Source organism: Ambystoma mexicanum, chromosome 6q (genome assembly GCF_040938575.1).
Source record: "Ambystoma mexicanum isolate Mex_15411 chromosome 6q, UKY_AmexF1_1, whole genome shotgun sequence".
Taxonomy (NCBI): Eukaryota; Metazoa; Chordata; class Amphibia; order Caudata; family Ambystomatidae; genus Ambystoma; species Ambystoma mexicanum.
The window spans coordinates 1,504,275,306-1,504,296,205 of NC_090937.1; positions in this window are offsets into that span (position 1 = coordinate 1,504,275,306).

Sequence of the window (20,900 nt, forward strand, 5' to 3'; positions counted from 1 at the left end):
CCCACTCGCACAGGGACAATCGCGTGTGAAACTTCCCGCGAATCCCAGTAATACACTCGCACAGGGCAAATCGCGTGTGAAACTTCCCGCGAACCCCAGTAATACACCTACCCGAGTCGCACAGGGCCAATCGCATGTGAAACTTCCCGCGAATCCCAGTAATACACTTGCACAGGCCCTTTCGCGTGGGATACTTCCCGCGAACCCCAGTAATACACTTACCCCACTTGCACAGGCCCTTTCGCGTGTGAAACTTCCTGCGAACCCCAGTAATACACGTACACCACTCGCACAGGGCCAATCGCGTGTGAAACTTCCCGTGAATCCCAGTAATACACTTGCACAGGCCTTTTCGCGTGTGAAACTTCCTGCGAACCCCAGTAATACACGTACACCACTCGCCCAGGGCCTATCACGTGTGAAACTTCCCTCAAACCCCAGTGATACACGTACACCAATCGCACAGGGCCAATCGCGTGTGAAACTTCCCGTGAATCCCAGTAATACACTCGCACAGGCCCTTTCGTGTGTGAAACTTCCCGCGAACCCCAGTAATACACGTACCACACTCGCACAGGGCCAATCGCGTGTGAAACTTTCCACGAACCACAGTAATACACGTACCCCACTCGCACATGGCCAATTGCATGTGAAACTTCCCACAAATCCCAGTAATACACTCGCACAGGCCCTTTCGCGTGTGAAACTTCCCGCAAACTCCAGTAATACACGTACACCACACGCACATGGCCTATCGCCTGCGACACTTCCCGCAAAACCAAGTAATACACATACCCAACTCGCACAGGCCCTTTTGCGTGTGAAACTTCCCGCGAACCCCAGTAATACACGTACCCCACTCGCACAGGGACAATCGTGTGTGAAACTTCCCGCGAATCCCAGTAATACACTCGCACAGGCTCTTTTGCGTGTGAAACTTCCCGTGAACCCCAGTAATACACATACCCCACTCGCACAGGGGCTATCATGTGTGAAACTTCCCACGAACCCCAGTAATACAATCGCACAGGCCCTTTCGCGTGTGAAACTTCCCACAAACCCCAGTAATACACGTACCCCACTCGCACAGGGCCAATCGCGTGTGAAACTTTCCACGAACCAAAGTAATACACGTACCCCACTCGCACATGGCCAATTGCATGTGAAACTTCCCACAAATCCCAGTAATACACTCGCACAGGCCCTTTCGCGTGTGAAACTTCCTGCGAACCCCAGTAATACACGTACACCACTCACACAGGGCCAATCGCGTGTGAAACTTCCCGTGAATCCCAGTAATACACTTGCACAGGCCTTTTCGCGTGTGAAACTTCCCGCGAACCCCAGTAATACACGTACACCACTCGCCCAGGGCCTATCACGTGTGAAACTTCCCTCAAACCCCAGTGATACACGTACACCAATCGCACAGGGCCAATCGCGTGTGAAACTTCCCGTGAATCCCAGTGATACACTCGCACAGGCCCTTTCGTGTGTGAAACTTCCCGCGAACCCCAGTAATACACGTACCACACTCGCACAGGGCCAATCGCGTGTGAAACTTTCCACGAACCACAGTAATACACGTACCCCAGTCGCACATGGCCAATTGCATGTGAAACTTCCCACAAATCCCAGTAATACCCTCGCACAGGCCCTTTCGCGTGTGAAACTTCCCTCAAACCCCAGTAATACACGTACCCCACTCGCACAGGGACACTCGTGTGTGAAACTTCCCGTGAATCCCAGTAATACACTCGCACAGGCTCTTTTGCGTGTGAAACTTCCCGTGAACCCCAGTAATACACCTACCCCACTCGCACAGGGGCTATCATGTGTGAAACTTCCCACGAACCCCAGTAATACACGTACCCCACTCGCACAGGGCCAATCGCATGTGAAACTTTGCACGAACCACAGTAATACACGTACCCCACTCGCACATGGCCAATTGCATGTGAAACTTCCCACAAATCCCAGTAATACACTTTTACAGGCCCTTTCGCGTGTGAAACTTCCTGCAAACCCCAGTAATACACGTACACCACTCGCACAGGGCCAATCGCGTGTGAAACTTCCTGTGAATCCCAGTAATACACTTGCACAGGCCTTTTCACGTGTGAAACTTCCCGCGAACCCCAGTAATACACGTACACCACTCGCCCAGGGCCTATCACGTGTGAAACTTCCCTCAAACCCCAGTGATACACGTATACCAATCGCACAGGGCCAATCGCATGTGAAACTTCCCACAAATCCCAGTAATACACTCGCACAGGCCCTTTCGCGTGTGAAACTTCCCGCAAACCCCATTAATACACGTACACCACACGCACATGGCCTATCGCCTGCGAAACTTCCCGCAAAACCAAGTCATACACATACCCAACTCGCACAGGCCCTTTCGCGTGTGAAACTTCCCGCGAACCCCAGTAATACACATACCCCACTCCCACAGGGACAATCGTGTGTGAAACTACCCGCGAATCCCAGTAATACACTCGCACAGGCTCTTTTGCGTGTGAAACTTCCCGTGAACCCCAGTAATACACATACCCCACTCGCACAGGGGCTATCATGTGTGAAACTTCCCACGAACTCCAGTAATACAATCGCACAGGCCCTTTCGCGTGTGAAACTTCCCACAAACCCCAGTAATACACGTACCCCACTCACACAGGGCCAATCACGTGTGAAACTTCCCGCAAATCCCAGTAATACACGTACTACACTCGCACAGGCCCTTTCGCGTGTGAAACTTCCCGCGAACCCCAGTAATACATGTACAGCACTCGCACAGGGCCAATCGTGTGTGAAACTTCCCACAAAACCCAGTAATACACGTACCCCACTCGCACAGGGCCAACCGCGTGTGAAACTTCCCGTGAACGCCAGTAATACACGTACCCCACTCGCACAGTCCAATCGCGTGTGAAACTTCCTGCAAATCCCAGTTATACAATCGCACAGGGCCTTTCACGTGTGAAACTTCCTGCGAACCCCAGTAATACACGTACCCCACTCGCACAGGGCCAATCGCATGTGAAACTTTGCACGAACCACAGTAATACACGTACCCCACTCGCACATGGCCAATTGCATGTGAAACTTCCCACAAATCCCAGTAATACACTTTTACAGGCCCTTTCGCGTGTGAAACTTCCTGCAAACCCCAGTAATACACGTACACCACTCGCACAGGGCCAATCGCGTGTGAAACTTCCTGTGAATCCCAGTAATACACTTGCACAGGCCTTTTCACGTGTGAAACTTCCCGCGAACCCCAGTAATACACGTACACCACTCGCCCAGGGCCTATCACGTGTGAAACTTCCCTCAAACCCCAGTGATACACGTATACCAATCGCACAGGGCCAATCGCGTGTGAAACTTCACGTGAATCCCAGTAATACACTCACACAGGCCCTTTCGTGTGTGAAACTTCCCGCGAACCCCAGTAATACATGTACCACACTCGCACAGGGCCAATTGCGTGTGAAACTTTCCACGAACCACAGTAATACACGTACCCCACTCGCACATGGCCAATTGCATGTGAAACTTCCCACAAATCCCAGTAATACACTCGCACAGGCCCTTTCGCGTGTGAAACTTCCCGCAAACCCCATTAATACACGTACACCACACGCACATGGCCTATCGCCTGCGAAACTTCCCGCAAAACCAAGTCATACACATACCCAACTCGCACAGGCCCTTTCGCGTGTGAAACTTCCCGCGAACCCCAGTAATACACATACCCCACTCCCACAGGGACAATCGTGTGTGAAACTACCCGCGAATCCCAGTAATACACTCGCACAGGCCCTTTCGCGTGTGAAACTTCCCACAAACCCCAGTAATACACGTACCCCACTCACACAGGGCCAATCACGTGTGAAACTTCCCGCAAATCCCAGTAATACACGTACTACACTCGCACAGGCCCTTTCGCGTGTGAAACTTCCCGCGAACCCCAGTAATACATGTACAGCACTCGCACAGGGACAATCGTGTGTGAAACGTCCCGTGAATCCCAGTAATACACTCGCACAGGCTCTTTTGCGTGTGAAACTTCCCGTGAACCCCAGTAATACACCTACCCCACTCGCACAGGGGCTATCATGTTTGAAACTTCCCACGAACCCCAGTAATACAATCGCACAGGCCCTTTCGCGTGTGAAACTTCCCTCAAACCCCCGTGATACACGTACACCAATCGCACAGGGCCAATCGCGTGTGAAACTTCCTGTGAATCCCAGTAATACACTCGCACAGGCCCTTTCGTGTGTGAAACTTCCCACGAACCCCAGTAATACACGTACCACACTCGCACAGGGCCAATCACGTGTGAAACTTTCCACGAACCACAGTAATACACGTACCCCACTCGCACATGGCCAATTGCATGTGAAACTTCCCACAAATCCCAGTAATACACTCGCACAGGCCCTTTCGTGTGTGAAACTTCCCGCGAACCCCAGTAATACACGTACACCACTCGCACAGGGCCTATCGCGTGTGAAACTTCCTGCGAACCCCAGTAATACACGTACCCCACTCGCACAGGCCCTTTTGCGTGTGAAAGTTCCCGCGAACCCGAGTAATACAAGTACCCCACTCGCACAGGGACAATCGCGTGTGAAACTTCCCGCGAATCCCAGTAATACACTCGCACAGGGCAAATCGCGTGTGAAACTTCCCGCGAACCCCAGTAATACACCTACCCGAGTCGCACAGGGCCAATCGCATGTGAAACTTCCCGCGAATCCCAGTAATACACTTGCACAGGCCCTTTCGCGTGGGATACTTCCCGCGAACCCCAGTAATACACTTACCCCACTTGCACAGGCCCTTTCGCGTGTGAAACTTCCTGCGAACCCCAGTAATACACGTACACCACTCGCACAGGGCCAATCGCGTGTGAAACTTCCCGTGAATCCCAGTAATACACTTGCACAGGCCTTTTCGCGTGTGAAACTTCCTGCGAACCCCAGTAATACACGTACACCACTCGCCCAGGGCCTATCACGTGTGAAACTTCCCTCAAACCCCAGTGATACACGTACACCAATCGCACAGGGCCAATCGCGTGTGAAACTTCCCGTGAATCCCAGTAATACACTCGCACAGGCCCTTTCGTGTGTGAAACTTCCCGCGAACCCCAGTAATACACGTACCACACTCGCACAGGGCCAATCGCGTGTGAAACTTTCCACGAACCACAGTAATAAACGTACCCCACTCGCACATGGCCAATTGCATGTGAAACTTCCCACAAATCCCAGTAATACACTCGCACAGGCCCTTTCGCGTGTGAAACTTCCCGCAAACTCCAGTAATACACGTACACCACACGCACATGGCCTATCGCCTGCGACACTTCCCGCAAAACCAAGTAATACACATACCCAACTCGCACAGGCCCTTTTGCGTGTGAAACTTCCCGCGAACCCCAGTAATACACGTACCCCACTCGCACAGGGACAATCGTGTGTGAAACTTCCCGCGAATCCCAGTAATACACTCGCACAGGCTCTTTTGCGTGTGAAACTTCCCGTGAACCCCAGTAATACACATACCCCACTCGCACAGGGGCTATCATGTGTGAAACTTCCCACGAACCCCAGTAATACAATCGCACAGGCCCTTTCGCGTGTGAAACTTCCCACAAACCCCAGTAATACACGTACCCCACTCGCACAGGGCCAATCGCGTGTGAAACTTTCCACGAACCAAAGTAATACACGTACCCCACTCGCACATGGCCAATTGCATGTGAAACTTCCCACAAATCCCAGTAATACACTCGCACAGGCCCTTTCGCGTGTGAAACTTCCTGCGAACCCCAGTAATACACGTACACCACTCACACAGGGCCAATCGCGTGTGAAACTTCCCGTGAATCCCAGTAATACACTTGCACAGGCCTTTTCGCGTGTGAAACTTCCCGCGAACCCCAGTAATACACGTACACCACTCGCCCAGGGCCTATCACGTGTGAAACTTCCCTCAAACCCCAGTGATACACGTACACCAATCGCACAGGGCCAATCGCGTGTGAAACTTCCCGTGAATCCCAGTGATACACTCGCACAGGCCCTTTCGTGTGTGAAACTTCCCGCGAACCCCAGTAATACACGTACCACACTCGCACAGGGCCAATCGCGTGTGAAACTTTCCACGAACCACAGTAATACACGTACCCCAGTCGCACATGGCCAATTGCATGTGAAACTTCCCACAAATCCCAGTAATACCCTCGCACAGGCCCTTTCGCGTGTGAAACTTCCCTCAAACCCCAGTAATACACGTACCCCACTCGCACAGGGACACTCGTGTGTGAAACTTCCCGTGAATCCCAGTAATACACTCGCACAGGCTCTTTTGCGTGTGAAACTTCCCGTGAACCCCAGTAATACACCTACCCCACTCGCACAGGGGCTATCATGTGTGAAACTTCCCACGAACCCCAGTAATACAATCGCACAGGCCCTTTCGCGTGTGAAACTTCCCACAAACCCCAGTAATACACGTACCCCACTCGCACAGGGCCAATCGCATGTGAAACTTTGCACGAACCACAGTAATACACGTACCCCACTCGCACATGGCCAATTGCATGTGAAACTTCCCACAAATCCCAGTAATACACTTTTACAGGCCCTTTCGCGTGTGAAACTTCCTGCAAACCCCAGTAATACACGTACACCACTCGCACAGGGCCAATCGCGTGTGAAACTTCCTGTGAATCCCAGTAATACACTTGCACAGGCCTTTTCACGTGTGAAACTTCCCGCGAACCCCAGTAATACACGTACACCACTCGCCCAGGGCCTATCACGTGTGAAACTTCCCTCAAACCCCAGTGATACACGTATACCAATCGCACAGGGCCAATCGCATGTGAAACTTCCCACAAATCCCAGTAATACACTCGCACAGGCCCTTTCGCGTGTGAAACTTCCCGCAAACCCCATTAATACACGTACACCACACGCACATGGCCTATCGCCTGCGAAACTTCCCGCAAAACCAAGTCATACACATACCCAACTCGCACAGGCCCTTTCGCGTGTGAAACTTCCCGCGAACCCCAGTAATACACATACCCCACTCCCACAGGGACAATCGTGTGTGAAACTACCCGCGAATCCCAGTAATACACTCGCACAGGCTCTTTTGCGTGTGAAACTTCCCGTGAACCCCAGTAATACACATACCCCACTCGCACAGGGGCTATCATGTGTGAAACTTCCCACGAACTCCAGTAATACAATCGCACAGGCCCTTTCGCGTGTGAAACTTCCCACAAACCCCAGTAATACACGTACCCCACTCACACAGGGCCAATCACGTGTGAAACTTCCCGCAAATCCCAGTAATACACGTACTACACTCGCACAGGCCCTTTCGCGTGTGAAACTTCCCGCGAACCCCAGTAATACATGTACAGCACTCGCACAGGGCCAATCGTGTGTGAAACTTCCCACAAAACCCAGTAATACACGTACCCCACTCGCACAGGGCCAACCGCGTGTGAAACTTCCCGTGAACGCCAGTAATACACGTACCCCACTCGCACAGTCCAATCGCGTGTGAAACTTCCTGCAAATCCCAGTTATACAATCGCACAGGGCCTTTCACGTGTGAAACTTCCTGCGAACCCCAGTAATACACGTACCCCACTCGCACAGGGCCAATCGCATGTGAAACTTTGCACGAACCACAGTAATACACGTACCCCACTCGCACATGGCCAATTGCATGTGAAACTTCCCACAAATCCCAGTAATACACTTTTACAGGCCCTTTCGCGTGTGAAACTTCCTGCAAACCCCAGTAATACACGTACACCACTCGCACAGGGCCAATCGCGTGTGAAACTTCCTGTGAATCCCAGTAATACACTTGCACAGGCCTTTTCACGTGTGAAACTTCCCGCGAACCCCAGTAATACACGTACACCACTCGCCCAGGGCCTATCACGTGTGAAACTTCCCTCAAACCCCAGTGATACACGTATACCAATCGCACAGGGCCAATCGCGTGTGAAACTTCACGTGAATCCCAGTAATACACTCACACAGGCCCTTTCGTGTGTGAAACTTCCCGCGAACCCCAGTAATACATGTACCACACTCGCACAGGGCCAATTGCGTGTGAAACTTTCCACGAACCACAGTAATACACGTACCCCACTCGCACATGGCCAATTGCATGTGAAACTTCCCACAAATCCCAGTAATACACTCGCACAGGCCCTTTCGCGTGTGAAACTTCCCGCAAACCCCATTAATACACGTACACCACACGCACATGGCCTATCGCCTGCGAAACTTCCCGCAAAACCAAGTCATACACATACCCAACTCGCACAGGCCCTTTCGCGTGTGAAACTTCCCGCGAACCCCAGTAATACACATACCCCACTCCCACAGGGACAATCGTGTGTGAAACTACCCGCGAATCCCAGTAATACACTCGCACAGGCCCTTTCGCGTGTGAAACTTCCCACAAACCCCAGTAATACACGTACCCCACTCACACAGGGCCAATCACGTGTGAAACTTCCCGCAAATCCCAGTAATACACGTACTACACTCGCACAGGCCCTTTCGCGTGTGAAACTTCCCGCGAACCCCAGTAATACATGTACAGCACTCGCACAGGGCCAATCGTGTGTGAAACTTCCCACAAAACCCAGTAATACACGTACCCCACTCGCACAGGGCCAACCGCGTGTGAAACTTCCCGTGAACGCCAGTAATACACGTACCCCACTCGCACAGTCCAATCGCGTGTGAAACTTCCTGCAAATCCCAGTTATACAATCGCACAGGGCCTTTCACGTGTGAAACTTCCCGCGAACCCCAGTAATACAAGTACACCACTTGCACAGGGCCTATCGCGTGTGAAACTTCCCGCGAACCCCAGTAATACACGTACCCCACTCGCACAGGCCCTTTCGCGTGTGAAACTTCCCGTGAATCCCAGTAATACACTCGCACAGGCCCTTTCGTGTGTGAAACTTCCCGCGAACCCCAGTAATACACGTACCACACTCGCACAGGGCCAATCGCGTGTGAAACTTTCCACGAACCACAGTAATACACGTACCCCACTCGCACATGGCCAATTGCATGTGAAACTTCCCACAAATCCCAGTAATACCCTCGCACAGGCCCTTTCGCGTGTGAAACTTCCCGCAAACCCCAGTAATACACGTACACCACACGCACATGGCCTATCGCCTGCGAAACTTCCCGCAAAACCAGGTAATACACCTACCCAACTCGCACAGGCCCTTTCGCGTGTGAAACTTCCCGCGAACCCCAGTAATACACGTACCTCACTCGCACAGGGACAATCGTGTGTGAAACTTCCCGTGAATCCCAGTAATACACTCGCACAGGCTCTTTTGCGTGTGAAACTTCCCGTGAACCCCAGTAATACACCTACCCCACTCGCACAGGGGCTATCATGTGTGAAACTTCCCACGAACCCCAGTAATACAATCGCACAGGCCCTTTCGCGTGTGAAACTTCCCACAAACCCCAGTAATACACGTACCCCACTCGCACAGGGCCAATCGCATGTGAAACTTTGCACGAACCACAGTAATACACGTACCCCACTCGCACATGGCCAATTGCATGTGAAACTTCCCACAAATCCCAGTAATACACTTTTACAGGCCCTTTCGCGTGTGGAACTTCCTGCAAACCCCAGTAATACACGTACACCACTCGCACAGGGCCAATCGCGTGTGAAACTTCCTGTGAATCCCAGTAATACACTTGCACAGGCCTTTTCACGTGTGAAACTTCCCGCGAACCCCAGTAATACACGTACACCACTCGCCCAGGGCCTATCACGTGTGAAACTTCCCTCAAACCCCAGTGATACACGTACACCAATCGCACAGGGCCAATCGCGTGTGAAACTTCCCGTGAATCCCAGTAATACACTCGCACAGGCCCTTTCGTGTGTGAAACTTTCCACGAACCACAGTAATACACGTACCGCACTCGCACATGGCCAATTGCATGTGAAACTTCCCACAAATCCCAGTAATACACTCGCACAGGCCCTTTCGCGTGTGAAACTTCCCGCAAACCCCATTAATACACGTACACCACACGCACATGGCCTATCGCCTGCGAAACTTCCCGCAAAACCAAGTCATACACATACCCAACTCGCACAGGCCCTTTCGTGTGTGAAACTTCCCGCGAACCCCAGTAATACACATACCCCACTCCCACAGGGACAATCGTGTGTGAAACTACCCGCGAATCCCAGTAATACACTCGCACAGGCTCTTTTGCGTGTGAAACTTCCCGTGAACCCCAGTAATACACATACCCCACTCGCACAGGGGCTATCATGTGTGAAACTTCCCACAAACTCCAGTAATACAATCGCACAGGCCCTTTCGCGTGTGAAACTTCCCACAAACCCCAGTAATACACGTACCCCACTCACACAGGGCCAATCACGTGTGAAACTTCCCGCAATTCCCAGTAATACACGTACTACACTCGCACAGGCCCTTTCGCGTGTGAAACTTCCCGCGAACCCCAGTAATACATGTACAGCACTCGCACAGGGCCAATCGTGTGTGAAACTTCCCACAAAACCCAGTAATACACGTACCCCACTCGCACAGGGCCAACCGCGTGTGAAACTTCCCGTGAACCCCAGTAATACACGTACCCCACTCGCACAGTCCAATCGCGTGTGAAACTTCCCGCAAATCCCAGTTATACAATCGCACAGGGCCTTTCACGTGTGAAACTTCCCGCGAACCCCAGTAATACAAGTACACCACTTGCACAGGGCCTATCGCGTGTGAAACTTCCCGCGAACCCCAGTAATACACGTAACCCACTCGCACAGGCCCTTTCGCGTGTGAAACTTCCCGTGAATCCCAGTAATACACTCGCACAGGCCCTTTCGTGTGTGAAACTTCCCGCGAACCCCAGTAATACATGTACCACACTCGCACAGGGCCAATCGCGTGTGAAACTTCCTGCAAAACCCAGTAATACACGTACCCCACTCGCACAGGGACAATCGTGTGTGAAACTATCCGCTAATCCCAGTAATACATGAACCCCACTCGCACAGGCCCTTTCGCATGTGAAACTTCGCATGAACCCCAGTAATACATGTACACCACTTGCACAGGGCCAATCACGTGTCAAACTTCCCGCAAATCCCAGTAATAAACTCGCACAGGCCCTTTCGCATGTGAAACTTCCTGCGAACCCCAATAATACACGTACACCACTCGCACAGGGCCTATCGTGTTTCAAACTTCCCGCGAACCCCAGTAATAGACGTACCCCACTCGCAGAGGGCCAATCATGTGTGAAACCTCCTGCGATCCCCAGTAATACATGTACCCCACTCGCACAGGGCCAATCGCATGTGAAACTTCCTGCGAATCCCAGTAATACACTCGCACAGGCCCTTTCGCGTGTGAAACTTCCCGTGAACCCCAGTAATACATGTACACCACTCGCACAGGGCCTATCGCATGTCAAACTTCCTGCGAACCTGAGTAATACACTTACCCCACTTGCACAGGGCCAATTGCGTGTAAAACTTCCCGTGAATCCCAGTAATACACTCGCACAGGCCCTTTCGCGTGTGAAACTTCCTGCGAACCCCAGTAATACACGTACCCCACTCGCACAGGGCCAATCGCATGTAAAACTTCAAATGAATCCCAGTAATATACTCGCACAGGCCGTTTCGCGTGTGAAACTTTCTGCGAACCCCAGTAATACACGTACACCACTCGCACAGAGCCTATCGCGTGTGAAAGTTCCCGCGAACCCGAGTAATACACGTACCCCACTCGCACAGGGACAATCGCGTGTGAAACTTCCCGCAAATCCCAGTAATACACTCGCACAGGCCCTTTCGCGTGTGAAACTTCCCGCAAACCCCAGTAATACACGTACCCCACTTGCACAGGGCCAATCGCGTGTGAAACTTCCCGTGAATCCCAGTAATACACTCGCACAGGCCCTTTCGCGTGTGAAACTTCCCGCGAACACCAGTAATACACGTACCCCACTCGCACAGGGCCAATTGCATGTGAAACTTCCCACAAATCCCAGTAATACACTCGCACAGGCCCTTTCGCATGTGAAACTTCCCGCAAACCCCAGTAATACACGTACACCACTCGCACAGGGCCTATCGCCTGCGAAACTTCCCGCAAAACCTAGTAATACACATACCCAACTCGCACAGGCCCTTTCGCGTGTGAAACTTCCCGCGAATCCCAGTTATACACGTACCCCACTCTCACGGCCCTTTCGCGTGTGATACTTCCCGCGAACCCCAGTAATACACAAACTCCACTCGCACAGGGCCAATCACGTGTGAAACTTCCCGCGAATCCCAGTAATACACGTACCCCACTCGCACAGGCCTTTTTGCGTGTGAAACTTCCCGTGAACCCCAGTAATACACATACCCCACTCGCACAGGGGCTATCATGTGTGAAACTTCCCACGAACCCCAGTAATACAATCGCACAGGCCCTTTCGCATGTGAAACTTCCCACAAACCCCAGTAATACACATACCCCACTCACACAGGGCCAATCACGTGTGAAACTTCCCGCAAATCCCAGTAATACACGTACTACACTCGCACAGGCCCTTTCGCGTGTGAAACTTCCCGCGAACCCCAGTAATACATGTACAGCACTCGCACAGGGCCAATCGTGTGTGAAACTTCCCACAAACCCCAGTAATACACATACCCCACTTGCACAAGGCCAACCGTGTGTGAAACTTCCCGTGAACCCCAGTAATACACGTACCCCACTCGCACAGTCCAATCGCGTGTGAAACTTCCCGCAAATCCGAGTTATACAATCGTACAGGGCCTTTCACGTGTGAAACTTCCCGCGAACCCCAGTAATACAAGTACACCACTTGCACAGGGCCTATCGCGTGTGAAACTTCCCGCGAACTCCAGTAATACACGTACCCCACTCGCACAGGGCCAATTGCGTGTGAAACTTCCCGTGAATCCCAGTAATACACTTTTACAGGCCCTTTCGCGTGTGAAACTTCCTGCAAACCCCAGTAATACACGTACACCACTCGCACAGGGCCAATCGCGTGTGAAACTTCCTGTGAATCCCAGTAATACACTTGCACAGGCCTTTTCACGTGTGAAACTTCCCGCGAACCCCAGTAATACACGTACACCACTCGCCCAGGGCCTATCACGTGTGAAACTTCCCTCAAACCCCAGTGATACACGTACACCAATCGCACAGGGCCAATCGCGTGTGAAACTTCCCGTGAATCCCAGTAATACACTCACACAGGCCCTTTCGTGTGTGAAACTTCCCGCGAACCCCAGTAATACATGTACCACACTCGCACAGGGCCAATCGCGTGTGAAACTTTCCACGAACCACAGTAATACACGTACCCCACTCGCACATGGCCAATTGCATGTGAAACTTCCCACAAATCCCAGTAATACACTCGCACAGGCCCTTTCGCGTGTGAAACTTCCCGCAAACCCCATTAATACACGTACACCACACGCACATGGCCTATCGCCTGCGAAACTTCCCGCAAAACCAAGTCATACACATACCCAACTCGCACAGGCCCTTTCGCGTGTGAAACTTCCCGCGAACCCCAGTAATACACATACCCCACTCCCACAGGGACAATCGTGTGTGAAACTACCCGCGAATCCCAGTAATACACTCGCACAGGCTCTTTTGCGTGTGAAACTTCCCGTGAACCCCAGTAATACACATACCCCACTCGCACAGGGGCTATCATGTGTGAAACTTCCCACGAACTCCAGTAATACAATCGCACAGGCCCTTTCGCGTGTGAAACTTCCCACAAACCCCAGTAATACACGTACCCCACTCACACAGGGCCAATCACGTGTGAAACTTCCCGCAAATCCCAGTAATACACGTACTACACTCGCACAGGCCCTTTCGCGTGTGAAACTTCCTGCGAACCCCAGTAATACATGTACAGCACTCGCACAGGGCCAATCGTGTGTGAAACTTCCCACAAAACCCAGTAATACACGTACCCCACTCGCACAGGGCCAACCGCGTGTGAAACTTCCCGTGAACGCCAGTAATACACGTACCCCACTCGCACAGTCCAATCGCGTGTGAAACTTCCTGCAAATCCCAGTTATACAATCCCACAGGGCCTTTCACGTGTGAAACTTCCCGCGAACCCCAGTAATACAAGTACACCACTTGCACAGGGCCTATCGCGTGTGAAACTTCCCGCGAACCCCAGTAATACACGTACCCCACTCGCACAGGCCCTTTCGCGTGTGAAACTTCCCGTGAATCCCAGTAATACACTCGCACAGGCCCTTTCGTGTGTGAAACTTCCCGCGAACCCCAGTAATACACGTACCACACTCGCACAGGGCCAATCGCATGTGAAACTTTCCACGAACCACAGTAATACACGTACCCCACTCGCACATGGCCAATTGCATGTGAAACTTCCCACAAATCCCAGTAATACCCTCGCACAGGCCCTTTCGCGTGTGAAACTTCCCGCAAACCCCAGTAATACACGTACACCACACGCACATGGCCTATCGCCTGCGAAACTTCCCGCAAAACCAGGTAATACACCTACCCAACTCGCACAGGCCCTTTCGCGTGTGAAACTTCCCGCGAACCCCAGTAATACACGTACCCCACTCGCACAGGGACAATCGTGTGTGAAACTTCCCGTGAATCCCAGTAATACACTCGCACAGGCTCTTTTGCGTGCGAAACTTCCCGTGAACCCCAGTAATACACCTACCCCACTCGCACAGGGGCTATCATGTGTGAAACTTCCCACGAACCCCAGTAATACAATCGCACAGGCCCTTTCGCGTGTGAAACTTCCCACAAACCCCAGTAATACACGTACCCCACTCGCACAGGGCCAATCGCATGTGAAACTTTGCACGAACCACAGTAATACACGTACCCCACTCGCACATGGCCAATTGCATGTGAAACTTCCCACAAATCCCAGTAATACACTTTTACAGGCCCTTTCGCGTGTGGAACTTCCTGCAAACCCCAGTAATACACGTACACCACTCGCACAGGGCCAATCGCGTGTGAAACTTCCTGTGAATCCCAGTAATACACTTGCACAGGCCTTTTCACGTGTGAAACTTCCCGCGAACCCCAGTAATACACGTACACCACTCGCCCAGGGCCTATCACGTGTGAAACTTCCCTCAAACCCCAGTGATACACGTACACCAATCGCACAGGGCCAATCGCGTGTGAAACTTCCCGTGAATCCCAGTAATACACTCGCACAGGCCCTTTCGTGTGTGAAACTTCCCGCGAACCCCAGTAATAATACACGTACCACACTCGCACAGGGCCAATCGCGTGTGAAACTTTCCACGAACCACAGTAATACACGTACCGCACTCGCACATGGCCAATTGCATGTGAAATTTCCCACAAATCCCAGTAATACACTCGCACAGGCCCTTTCGCATGTGAAACTTCCCGCAAACCCCATTAATACACGTACACCACACGCACATGGCCTATCGCCTGCGAAACTTCCCGCAAAACCAAGTCATACACATACCCAACTCGCACAGGCCCTTTCGCGTGTGAAACTTCCCGCGAACCCCAGTAATACACATACCCCACTCCCACAGGGACAATCGTGTGTGAAACTACCCGCGAATCCCAGTAATACACTCGCACAGGCTCTTTTGCGTGTGAAACTTCCCGTGAACCCCAGTAATACACATACCCCACTCGCACAGGGGCTATCATGTGTGAAACTTCCCACAAACTCCAGTAATACAATCGCACAGGCCCTTTCGCGTGTGAAACTTCCCACAAACCCCAGTAATACACGTACCCCACTCACACAGGGCCAATCACGTGTGAAACTTCCCGCAAATCCCAGTAATACACGTACTACACTCGCACAGGCCCTTTCGCGTGTGAAACTTCCCGCGAACCCCAGTAATACATGTACAGCACTCGCACAGGGCCAATCGTGTGTGAAACTTCCCACAAAACCCAGTAATACACGTACCCCACTCGCACAGGGCCAACCGCGTGTGAAACTTCCCGTGAACCCCAGTAATACACGTACCCCACTCGCACAGTCCAATCGCGTGTGAAACTTCCCGCAAATCCCAGTTATACAATCGCACAGGGCCTTTCACGTGTGAAACTTCCCGCGAACCCCAGTAATACAAGTACACCACTTGCACAGGGCCTATCGTGTGTGAAACTTCCCGCGAACCCCAGTAATACACGTACCCCACTCGCACAGGCCCTTTCGCGTGTGAAACTTCCCGTGAATCCCAGTAATACACTCGCACAGGCCCTTTCGTGTGTGAAACTTCCCGCGAACCCCAGTAATACATGTACCACACTCGCACAGGGCCAATCGCGTGTGAAACTTCCTGCAAAACCCAGTAATACACGTACCCCACTCGCACAGGGACAATCGCATGTGAAACTTCGCATGAACCCCAGTAATACATGTACACCACTTGCACAGGGCCAATCACGTGTCAAACTTCCCGCAAATCCCAGTAATAAACTCGCACAGGCCCTTTCGCATGTGAAACTTCCTGCGAACCCCAGTAATACATGTACACCACTCGCACAGGGCCTATCGTGTTTCAAACTTCCCGCGAACCCCAGTAATAGACGTACCCCACTCGCAGAGGGCCAATCATGTGTGAAACCTCCTGCGATCCCCAGTAATACATGTACCCCACTCGCACAGGGCCAATCGCATGTGAAACTTCCTGCGAATCCCAGTAATACACTCGCACAGGCCCTTTCGCGTGTGAAACTTCCCGTGAACCCCAGTAATACATGTACACCACTCGCACAGGGCCTATCGCATGTCAAACTTCCTGCGAACCTGAGTAATACACTTACCCCACTTGCACAGGGCCAATTGCGTGTAAAACTTCCCGTGAATCCCAGTAATACACTCGCACAGGCCCTTTCATGTGTGAAACTTCCCGCGAACCCCAGTAATACATGTACACCACTCGCACAGGGCCTATCGCGTGTCAAACTTCCCGCGAACCTGAGTAATACACTTACCCCACTTGCACAGGCCCTTTCGCGTGTGAAACTTCCTGCGAACCCCAGTAATACACGTACCCCACTCGCACAGGGCCAATCGCATGTAAAACTTCAAATGAATCCCAGTAATACACTCGCACAGGCCGTTTCGCGTGTGAAACTTTCTGCGAACCCCAGTAATACACGTACACCACTCGCACAGAGCCTATCGCGTGTGAAAGTTCCCGCGAACCCGAGTAATACACGTACCCCACTCGCACAGTCCAATCGCGTGTGAAACTTCCTGCAAATCCCAGTTATACAATCCCACAGGGCCTTTCACGTGTGAAACTTCCCGCGAACCCCAGTAATACAAGTACACCACTTGCACAGGGCCTATCGCGTGTGAAACTTCCCGCGAACCCCAGTAATACACGTACCCCACTCGCACAGGCCCTTTCGCGTGTGAAACTTCCCGTGAATCCCAGTAATACACTCGCACAGGCCCTTTCGTGTGTGAAACTTCCCGCGAACCCCAGTAATACACGTACCACACTCGCACAGGGCCAATCGCATGTGAAACTTTCCACGAACCACAGTAATACACGTACCCCACTCGCACATGGCCAATTGCATGTGAAACTTCCCACAAATCCCAGTAATACCCTCGCACAGGCCCTTTCGCGTGTGAAACTTCCCGCAAACCCCAGTAATACACGTACACCACACGCACATGGCCTATCGCCTGCGAAACTTCCCGCAAAACCAGGTAATACACCTACCCAACTCGCACAGGCCCTTTCGCGTGTGAAACTTCCCGCGAACCCCAGTAATACACGTACCCCACTCGCACAGGGACAATCGTGTGTGAAACTTCCCGTGAATCCCAGTAATACACTCGCACAGGCTCTTTTGCGTGTGAAACTTCCCGTGAACCCCAGTAATACACCTACCCCACTCGCACAGGGGCTATCATGTGTGAAACTTCCCACGAACCCCAGTAATACAATCGCACAGGCCCTTTCGCGTGTGAAACTTCCCACAAACCCCAGTAATACACGTACCCCACTCGCACAGGGCCAATCGCATGTGAAACTTTGCACGAACCACAGTAATACACGTACCCCACTCGCACATGGCCAATTGCATGTGAAACTTCCCACAAATCCCAGTAATACACTTTTACAGGCCCTTTCGCGTGTGGAACTTCCTGCAAACCCCAGTAATACACGTACACCACTCGCACAGGGCCAATCGCGTGTGAAACTTCCTGTGAATCCCAGTAATACACTTGCACAGGCCTTTTCACGTGTGAAACTTCCCGCGAACCCCAGTAATACACGTACACCACTCGCCCAGGGCCTATCACGTGTGAAACTTCCCTCAAACCCCAGTGATACACGTACACCAATCGCACAGGGCCAATCGCGTGTGAAACTTCCCGTGAATCCCAGTAATACACTCGCACAGGCCCTTTCGTGTGTGAAACTTCCCGCGAACCCCAGTAATAATACACGTACCACACTCGCACAGGGCCAATCGCGTGTGAAACTTTCCACGAACCACAGTAATACACGTACCGCACTCGCACATGGCCAATTGCATGTGAAACTTCCCACAAATCCCAGTAATACACTCGCACAGGCCCTTTCGCGTGTGAAACTTCCCGCAAACCCCATTAATACACGTACACCACACGCACATGGCCTATCGCCTGCGAAACTTCCCGCAAAACCAAGTCATACACATACCCAACTCGCACAGGCCCTTTCGCGTGTGAAACTTCCCGCGAACCCCAGTAATACACATACCCCACTCCCACAGGGACAATCGTGTGTGAAACTACCCGCGAATCCCAGTAATACACTCGCACAGGCTCTTTTGCGTGTGAAACTTCCCGTGAACCCCAGTAATACACATACCCCACTCGCACAGGGGCTATCATGTGTGAAACTTCCCACAAACTCCAGTAATACAATCGCACAGGCCCTTTCGCGTGTGAAACTTCCCACAAACCCCAGTAATACACGTACCCCACTCACACAGGGCCAATCACGTGTGAAACTTCCCGCAAATCCCAGTAATACACGTACTACACTCGCACAGGCCCTTTCGCGTGTGAAACTTCCCGCGAACCCCAGTAATACATGTACAGCACTCGCACAGGGCCAATCGTGTGTGAAACTTCCCACAAAACCCACTAATACACGTACCCCACTCGCACAGGGCCAACCGCGTGTGAAACTTCCCGTGAACCCCAGTAATACACGTACCCCACTCGCACAGTCCAATCGCGTGTGAAACTTCCCGCAAATCCCAGTTATACAATCGCACAGGGCCTTTCACGTGTGAAACTTCCCGCGAACCCCAGTAATACAAGTACACCACTTGCACAGGGCCTATCGTGTGTGAAACTTCCCGCGAACCCCAGTAATACACGTACCCCACTCGCACAGGCCCTTTCGCGTGTGAAACTTCCCGTGAATCCCAGTAATACACTCGCACAGGCCCTTTCGTGTGTGAAACTTCCCGCGAACCCCAGTAATACATGTACCACACTCGCACAGGGCCAATCGCGTGTGAAACTTCCTGCAAAACCCAGTAATACACGTACCCCACTCGCACAGGGACAATCGCATGTGAAACTTCGCATGAACCCCAGTAATACATGTACACCACTTGCACAGGGCCAATCACGTGTCAAACTTCCCGCAAATCCCAGTAATAAACTCGCACAGGCCCTTTCGCATGTGAAACTTCCTGCGAACCCCAGTAATACACGTACACCACTCGCACAGGGCCTATCGTGTTTCAAACTTCCCGCGAACCCCAGTAATAGACGTACCCCACTCGCAGAGGGCCAATCATGTGTGAAACCTCCTGCGATCCCCAGTAATACATGTACCCCACTCGCACAGGGCCAATCGCATGTGAAACTTCCTGCGAATCCCAGTAATACACTCGCACAGGCCCTTTCGCGTGTGAAACTTCCCGTGAACCCCAGTAATACATGTACACCACTCGCACAGGGCCTATCGCATGTCAAACTTCCTGCGAACCTGAGTAATACACTTACCCCACTTGCACAGGGCCAATTGCGTGTAAAACTTCCCGTGAATCCCAGTAATACACTCGCACAGGCCCTTTCATGTGTGAAACTTCCCGCGAACCCCAGTAATACATGTACACCACTCGCACAGGGCCTATCGCGTGTCAAACTTCCCGCGAACCTGAGTAATACACTTACCCCACTTGCACAGGCCCTTTCGCGTGTGAAACTTCCTGCGAACCCCAGTAATACACGTACCCCACTCGCACAGGGCCAATCGCATGTAAAACTTCAAATGAATCCCAGTAATACACTCGCACAGGCCGTTTCGCGTGTGAAACTTTCTGCGAACCCCAGTAATACACGTACACCACTCGCACAGAGCCTATCGCGTGTGAAAGTTCCCGCGAACCCGAGTAATACACGTACCCCACTCGCACAGGGACAATCGCGTGTGAAACTTCCCGCGAATCCCAGTAATACACTCGCACAGGCCCTTTCGCGTGTGAAACTTCCCGCAAACCCCAGTAATACACGTACCCCACTTGCACAGGGCCAATCGCGTGTGAAACTTCCCGTGAATCCCAGTAATACACTTGCACAGGCCCTTTCGCGTGTGAAACTTCCCGCGAACACCAGTAATACACGTACCCCACTCGCACAGGGCCAATTGCATGTGAAACTTCCCACAAATCCCAGTAATACACTCGCACAGGCCCTTTCGCATGTGAAACTTCCCGCAAACCCCAG